The following is an 8,989-nucleotide window of genomic DNA, read 5'->3' on the forward strand; positions in this document are numbered from 1 at the left end:
GCTAGGCGGCTGAGTCGAATCATGTGATTGAGATCACGTGACGGAGATCATGCGTTGCCCCGCCCACACGCTGAACCACTGTGACTGCTTTGTTTTCAAACGGTCAGATGGCAAATATTGTATAAGGCGGACTTACGTATCAAGCAGCTTATTCTTGTCCATTAATGAAATTCTCCACCGACATTTAGGGTGACAGCGTGAAGGCACGTGGTGTGGAAACAGAAAACGCATTGCGCTGAGAAACTTCGAATTGTCTTTTAGTTTGCAACAGATTGAAAGTTAAAATCACACAAGTGCAGCTCTGTATCTTCCGATGAGGACGCTCGATCTGATATTCAGTTTATTTTTGTGTGGCGCTCCTCATAGCATAAAGAATCAGAGCGCAGCAACAATTTCATGGCTTAAAAAATACATAATGCACAGGTGTAAAATAACAGATTTGATTAAACACACAGTAATTCATATCCACCTTAATAAAGTGTCTGTAGCTGTGTGTCCATCCATTTACATCTCAGTCATTCCAACAGATGGTGCATCACAGACATTATCACTGCTTTTATGAATCCCATACCAAATGGCGCATAATCGAAATATGCATGAGTTTGTCATTCCAACAGATGGCATTTGTAGTAAGAAGTCAAGCAAAATTACATCTTTTATTGGCAAACTAGAAAGATTACAATAAGCAGCTTTTGAGGCAACTCTGGCCCCTTCTTCAGGCACGATTTTGCTTGACTTCTCACTACATCCATAATGACTAACATGGCATAACATCCTAGTACTAAAAACATTTGATAGATAGATAGATAGATAGATACTTTATTAATCCAAAGGGAAATTCACATAATCCAGCAGCAGTATACTGATACAAAGAAACAATATTAAATTAAATAGTAATAAAAATGAAAAAAAATTAAAATAAAATTAATGTTAGCATTTACTCCCCCAGGTGGAATTGAAGAGTCGCATAGTGTGGGGAGGAACGATCTCCTCAGTCTGTCAGTGGAGCAGGACGGTGACAAAAGTCTGTCACTGAAGCTACTCCTCTGCCTGGAGATGACACTGTTAAGTGGATGCAGTGGATTCTTCATGATTGACAGGAGTTTGCTTAGTGCCCGTCGCTCTGCCACAGATGTTAAACTGTCCAACTTTAATCCTACAATAGAGCCTGCCTTCTTAACAAGTTTGTCCAGGCGTGAGGCGTCTTTCATCTTTATGCTGCCACCCCAGCACACCACCGCGTAGAAGAGGGCACTCGCCACAACCGTCTGGTAGAACATCTGCAGCATCTTACTGCAGATGTTGAAGGATGCCAACCTTCTCAGAAAGTATAGTCTGCTCTGACCTTTCTTACATAGAGCATCAGTATTGGCAGTCCAGTCCAATTTGTCATCCAGCTGCACTCCCAGATATTTAAGGTCTGCACCCTCTGCACAGTCACCTCTGATGATCACAGGGTCCATGAGGGGCCTGGGCCTCCTAAAATCCACCACCAGCTCCTTGGTCTTGCTGGTGTTAAGGTGTAAGTGGTTTGAGTCGCACCATTTAACAAAGTCTTTGATTAACTTTCTGTACTCCTCCTCCTGCCCACTCCTGATGCAGCCCACCATAGCAGTGTCATCAGCGAACGTTTGCACGTGGCAGGACTCCGAGTCATATTGGAAGTCTGATGTATGTTGATTGAACAGGACCGGAGAAAGTCCAGTCCCCTGCGGCGCCCTGTATTGTATCACAATGTCAGACCTGCAGTTCCCGAGACGCACATATTGAGGTCTGTCTGTAAGATAGTCCACGATCCATGCCACCAGGTGTGAGTCTACTCCCATCTCTGTCAGCTTGTCCCTAAGGAGCAGAGGTTGGATGGTGTTGAAGGCGCTAGAGAAGTCCAGAAACAGAATTCTTACAGCACCACTGCCTCTGTCCAGGTGGGAGAGGGATCGGTGTAGCATATAGATGATGGCATCCTCCGCTCCCACCTTCTCCTGGTATGCGAACTGCAGAGGGTCGAGGGCGTGGCGGACCTGTGGCCTCAGGTGGTGAAGCAGCAGCCGCTCCATGGTCTTCATCAGATGTGACGTCAGAGCGACAGGCCGGAAGTCATTCAGCTCACTAGGACGTGATACCTTTGGGACAGGGGTGATACAAGATGTTTTCCAAAGCCTTGGGACTCTCCCCTGTTCCAGGCTCAGGTTGAAGATGCGCTGTAGAGGACTCCCCAGTTCCAACGCACAGGCCTTCAGCAATCGTGGCGATACACCATCTGGACCCGCTGCTTTGCTGGCACAAAGTCTTTTCAGCTCTCTGCTCACCTGGGCTGCTGTAATTGTGGGTGGGGATGTCTCACCTATGCTGGTATCAGCAGAAGGATGGTTGGAGGATTTACATGTATCGCTGTTATATGCTACTTGGTATGGCATTGGTAAAAGCAGTGTTAATGTCTGTGATGCGCCATCTGTTGGAATGACAAATGCAATGCATTTTATTACTGCATACGTTTGTGGTGCGCCATTTAATTACTACAGATGTCTGTGACGTGTCATCTATTAGAATGTCAGACACGCAACAACCTGGTGGACACACAGGCACTTCTCATTTTGCTAGCTGTACTACCCTTCAAAGACAGGCTGAAATCCACGTAATCGGTGCAGACCACCTGTTTGAATGTATGTATTGTATGCATTAACACTGCTTTTACAAATCCCATACCAAATGACAATTAAAACATACTTCTGTTTTTTGCATTATTTTCCTACGCTTACCTGTGTCATTTTCCTTTTCATTCACTTTTTTGGTGGAGGTTGCTCTCTTAATAATATCACAATACTGACAATTAATGACACGCATAGCAGATGCAGTGCAAGTTATAAAATGCACTTGTAGAATTAAAATACATGTATCGCTGTTATATGCTACTTGGTATGGCATTGGTAAAAGCAGTGTTAATGTTTGTGGTGCGCCATCTGTTGGAATGACAAGTGCAGTGGATTTTATTACTGCATACGTTTGTGGTGCGCCATCTGTTGGAATGACAAGTGCAGTGGATTTTATTACTACAGGCACTACAATGCAAAGTCAAGCAAAATGACCCCTTTGACTGGCTAACTGAACAGATTACAATATGCAGGCTTTTAAGGCAGCTAAGGCCCCTTCTTCAGGCGCTCTAAGAAAAATATCTGAAGCCTTTACGCTTAAGTGAAATGCAGTTTTGTTTGGGTAATTGTTAACTTGTAATAAGTGGTCAACGGTTTAGAAAGAAAGAATGAGCAGGACGCGCTAATAGCACCTTGCTGCACCCACCAGAAGATGAACCCCCTGGTTTGGGACCCGAGTGAATATGGTGGCGGGTTGCAAGGAAAAAATGTCAAGCTTACTCCACGCAGATCTTCATAAATCTGAAAGGGCCACCTTCGTAGTCCAAAGTCATTGCACTCGACTCGTTCACCAAGGATACTCACACAGCGACATGTACTGTACACAAGCCGATCGCATTGGGCTTTCTTTGCAGACACTCACGAATAAGAAGTGCTTGTTGTCACCTTTATACCCACAGATCTGCAATGTCACCAACTGCGCACTTCCGAGTTGACAGCCTGGCAATGCAGCAAACCGTTGTTCAACAAAATGACGACGCCAGTGAGGGCATCGAAAAGAGGTTAAAATAGTTCAACTAAGTTAAATCTATTTTTAATGTAAAAAAAAAAAAAAGAATATAAAAGTCCACCAAAAACGGTAAGAAAAAACACCAGAAAAGCCACAAGATGACAATAGGCTATATGATAGCAGACTGTTCTGATTTATTATTTCATGATCTCTGTGCCCTGTGCTCTGTTATTCTTTGTATACACTTTGACTTCCTTGACTTTACTTTGGGTTCATTGGTGGCCCACATATCTCATTTAGTGGCTCGATTCCTTTTTTCGTCGGCCTCCCCCTGCAGAGCCCCCCAACTCGACAGATGGCTCAGTAAGTCCTGCTCACATTATTACATCTCCAGAAGTGGAATTAGCATCAGAGTGTGAACATAAGCTGATTAGCGTCCTCTTCTTATGCTTGCGGATCGTTCACGCCGTACCCTTACAGCACACGGTGTGTGAATTTTTCGGGCAAATTCACAAAATGTCCTTTACGTCGCGAGCCTGTCACCTTCCGCCAGGCTCACACGACAGTGCACTGCAGTAAATCAGCATGCCAGGACCGTCCCAGGCTCCCTGCAACCTTCTAATCCGATTAGAGATCAGAATAAGGGATGCGTTAGTAAAGAAAATCATTTCAAGTTCCTTCATTTATCGATGAGGGGCTGGTTGGACGTGGAGAGTCTGGGAGTCGCTCAGCCTTGGAACAAACAGCTTCAAAGAGTCAAGGGAGGTGGTTACCCCCAAAACACCCCTCCACCTTCTAGCCCTGCTTGTCCTGAGCCTATCCCAGCAGGCACTGGGCACAAGGCAGGAACAATACCTAGGCAAGGTGACAGTCCATCTTCGGGTGAACGCTCTCAGTTGTTCATTTATTTATGTGTCGTGTATTCCAAGGCCATTTCTCGTAGCGTCCCCTCTTGTCTCCCGTCTTTCTCACTCCCTCCTGATCAATGAGCTGTCACCCGTGTCACCTTTCAACTCTGGGCTCCAGACGGTTACCGCATCACCACGTCCTAATATAACACCAAGCCAATTCTGTACAATTGATTAATAAATGTAAAATCATTCATTTAGGTGTTTCTGTGAGGCAGACTTCGGTAGCCTCGGTCACAAAAAAGCAGACGCAAGAGTCATAAAGAGGTTTGGGGCGGCCACCTATATGATATTCCCTGGCTGCAAAATCGGTAAATTGCTAGCACAACTACACTGATTAGGTTAGTCAAATATGGTGTCTTTAAAGGCCAGAAAAGGAAGTGAAGGGGAAGGGTCCTCCTCTTCCATGTGGTTGGACCCGGACGTGATGTCATCAAAAGGGCCAGAACAGGAAGTGACGTCATTACAGCCAGGCAGAATTTTCCATGAACGGTCTTGCAGGAAAGTGAGAAAAAAAAGGTGCGTGCACTCTGCCACCCCCTGGTCTGGTATGGAATTACTCTCATTTAGACCCTCTGGCTGCCTCCCATGCGCGTGTGTGTGTGACACCTCTTTATCGGATGACTGTGCTTCTCTTTTCAGGACTGTCTGAATGACACAGGAACAGATAAAGCGCCGTATCTGAAAGGCTGCCCATTCAAACCCCATCACTGCCAGAAGGGATCCTACTCTGTTGGGCCCATAACACTAGAATTACCAGAGCCTACGAAAAAACTCATAGATCCAGCCCACCTTAAACCCATTCACACCTCTCCGCCAGTGTCCTTTGTCCTGTAAATGTGCCGATAAAGACAAGCAGCAAGCAGCTGGCTATTCCTTCCCCCCCACCGACTTAGAACGTGCACGAACTTCTCCCCGCTCCTGCCTTGATTGATTATCTGGGAGTGAAGTGGAGTTTTAGAGTGGAAATAATAGATCCTTATTTGGAACACACGCATTTCATGTGTGTTCCGTTTCTAATAATCTGTGTAAACACATTTTTAAAACAGAAATGTTTTTCATATTTTAGTAATAAATGACAAAATGTAGGCATTAAATGAATAATGTATGAAGCCTGAAGTCCAAAGATCAAATAAACACAGATTATTGTAGAAATGGAACACACATGAAATGCGTGTGTTCCAAATAAGGAGAGACCACTCACAAAATAGTCTTTATAAATAAAAAATATTTATGAACAAGAAAGGAAAAATAACAAAAATGCTCAAAAAGGGTAAAAAGGAGTTGCCGTAAAGGAATCGCAAATGAACGAGTCCCAATATCCATCCATTATCCTACCTACTATATCCTAACTACAGGGTCATGGGGGTAAGTTGCAGCCAATCCCAGCCAGCACAGGGCGCAAGGCAGGAAAACAAACCCCGGGCAGGGCGCCAGCCCACTGCAGACAAGTCCCAATAGTTGATCCAAAATAAATAACCCCCCCCAAAAAAAAAAACGCAGAAGAAAAGTCAACAAAACCAGTAAATCCAGTAAGAAACCCCCACACTCACTTTGAGTAATTCCTCTGCTCTTACATAAATAGTTGGGGGGGGTCACCCACAATCATAAAGGACAGGCAGAAACCTCCCTCATCAGATGTCCTGTGCGGTTCATCTTGGAATTCTACATGGCGTCACGCACGTGCACTTAGGGGGCAGCCAAACGGTCCAATTGACAGGAAAAGTACAACAGACAGAGGGCTGGGGACGAGTACTAACGCCTTTTTCTCTTTCCCAACAGACCTACAGAAGAATAACGATTCTTTTTCATCCCGATGATGGAAACTTCACCACCCAGTTGACAAGATCACTTCCGGCCCCGAGCAGTAACGTCACTTCTGCTCCCCATATGATGACGTAAATTCTGGTCCTCGGCTGATGACGTCACCTCCACTCCCCGTGTGATGACGTCACTTCCGGGCCTCTGCTGATGACGTCACCTCCACTCCCCGTATGATGACGTCACTTCCGGGCCTCTGCTGATGACGTCACTTCCGGGCCTCTGCTGATGACGTCACTTCTGGGCCTCTGCTGATGACGTCACTCATCTAAGAACGTCAATTCCGTCACCTCTTGAAGACATCACTTTCTGTTTCCGTTTTGCTTTGTCATTTCCTCTTCCTCTGCCTTGTTGTAATGTCCTCCATGATGGTGTAAGAGAACTCTGTCCACTGTGTGCTTGTGTCGACTGTGTCTCATACATACGATCAGAAATGTCAGCCTCTATTGACTATTCTGCAGTCAAGCGATTATACAGGGAATTCCCCCAACACTTTATGCTTGCCTCTGTCTTTTATATTTTGACAATAGCAACACACTAATACATACAGTAAATGGAGCAAGTCACGTAACATACGTAATTACAGTAAGTACAGGAATGGGGGCGAGGAGGTGATGGGTAGGTATGGTGTCAAGGAGAGGAATGAAGAAGGTCAGAGGAGAGTGGATTTTGCCAAAAGGATGGACATGTCTGTGGTGAATACGTATTTTAAGAAGATGGAGGAGCATAGGGAGATGTACAAGAGTGGAGGAAGATGCACACAGGTAGATGACATCCTGTGCAGAAGAGTCGATCTGAAGGAGACTGGGGACTGCAAAGTGGTGGCAGGGGAAAGTGTAGTTAAGCAGCGTAGGATGACGTTGGAGATCAAGAAGAGTAAGAGAGTGAGGGCAGAGCCAAGGATCAAATGGTGGAAGTTGAAAAAAGAAGACTGCAAGGTTGAGTTTAGGGAGGAGGTGAGACTGGCACTGGGTGGCAGTGAAGAGTTACCAGACAGCTGGGAAACTACAGCAGATGAGGTAAGGGTGACATCAGGACAGAGGAAGGAGGAAAAGGAAACCTGGTGGTGGAATGTGGAAGTACAGGAGAGTATACAGAGGAAGAGGATGGCGAAGAAGAAGTGGGATAGTCAGAGAGATGCAGAAAGTAGACAAGAGTACAAGGAGATAAGGCGCAAGGTGAAGAGAGAGGTGGCGAAGGCTAAAGAAAAGGCGTATGATGAGTTGTATGAGAGGTTGGACACAAAGGAGGGAGAAAAGGACCGGTGGGCTACAGAGAGGGACTAAGCTGGGAAAGATGAGCAGCAGGTTAGGGAGACAAAGGATAAAGATGGAAACGTACTCACAAGAGAGGAGAGTGTGATGAGCAGATGGAAAGAGGACTTTGAGAGGCTGATGAATGAAGTGAATGAGAGAGAGAAGAGGTTGGATGATGTGGAGATAGTGAATCAGGAAGTGCAACGGATTAGCAAGGAGGAAGTGAGGACAGCAATGAAGAGGATGAAGAATGGAAAGGCCGCTGGTCCAGATGACATACCTGTGGAAGCATGGAGGTGTCTAGGAGAGATGGCAGTGGAGTTTTTAACCAGATTGTTTAATGGAATCTTGGAAAGTGAGAAGATGATGAAGAGTAGAGAAGAAGTGTACTGGTTGGCCGATATTTAAGGATAGATAGATAGATAGATAGATAGATAGATAGATAGATAGATAGATAGATAGATAGATAGATAGATAGATACTTTATTAATAGGGGAAATTCACAAATAAGGGGGATGTGTAGGACTGCAGTAACTACACAGGGATAAAACTGATGAGCCACAGCATGAAGTTATGAGAAAGAGTAGTGGAAGGTCAGTTAAGAAGTGCGGTGATGATTAGTGAGCAGCAGGATGGTTTCATGCCCAGAAAGAGCACCACAGATGTGATGTTTGCTCTGATGATGTTGGAGAAGTAGAGAGAAGGCCAGAAGGAGTTACATTGTGCCTTTGTGGACCTGGAGAAAGCAAATGGCAGGGTGACGGAGAGGAGCTGTGGTATTGTATGAGGAAGTCGGGAGTGGCAGAGAAGTACGTAAGAGTGGTACAGGATATGAACGAGGGAAGTGTGACCATAGTGAGGTCTGCGGTAGGAGTGATGGAGGTGAGATTACATCAGGGATCGGCTCTGAGCCCTTCTCTCCAATGGTGATGGACAGGCTGACAGACAAGATTAGACAGGAGTCCCCATGGACTGTGATGTTTGCTGATGACATTGTGATCTGTAGTGATAGTAGGGAGCAGGTTGAGGAGACCCTGGAGAGGTGGAGATATGAGAGGAGAGGAGTGAAGGTCAGTAGGACCACCAAGACAGAATTCATGTGCGTAAAGGAGAGGGAGGTCAGTGGAATGGTGAGGATGAGGGGAGTAGAGCTGGTGAAGGTGGAGGAGTTTAAATACTTGGGATCAACAGTACAGAGTAACGGGGATTGTGGAAGAGAGGTGAAGAAGAGAGTGCAGGCAGGGTGGACTGGGTGGAGAAGAGTGTCAGGAGTAATTGGTGACAGACGGGTATCAGCAAGAGTGACAGGGAGGCTCTACAGGACAGTAGAGAGACCAGCTATGTTATATGGGTTGGAGACGGTGGCACTGACCAGAAATCAGTAGACAGAGCTGGAGGTGGCAG

This window comes from Polypterus senegalus, chromosome 17 (genome assembly GCF_016835505.1).
Source record: "Polypterus senegalus isolate Bchr_013 chromosome 17, ASM1683550v1, whole genome shotgun sequence".
NCBI lineage: Eukaryota > Metazoa > Chordata > Cladistia > Polypteriformes > Polypteridae > Polypterus > Polypterus senegalus.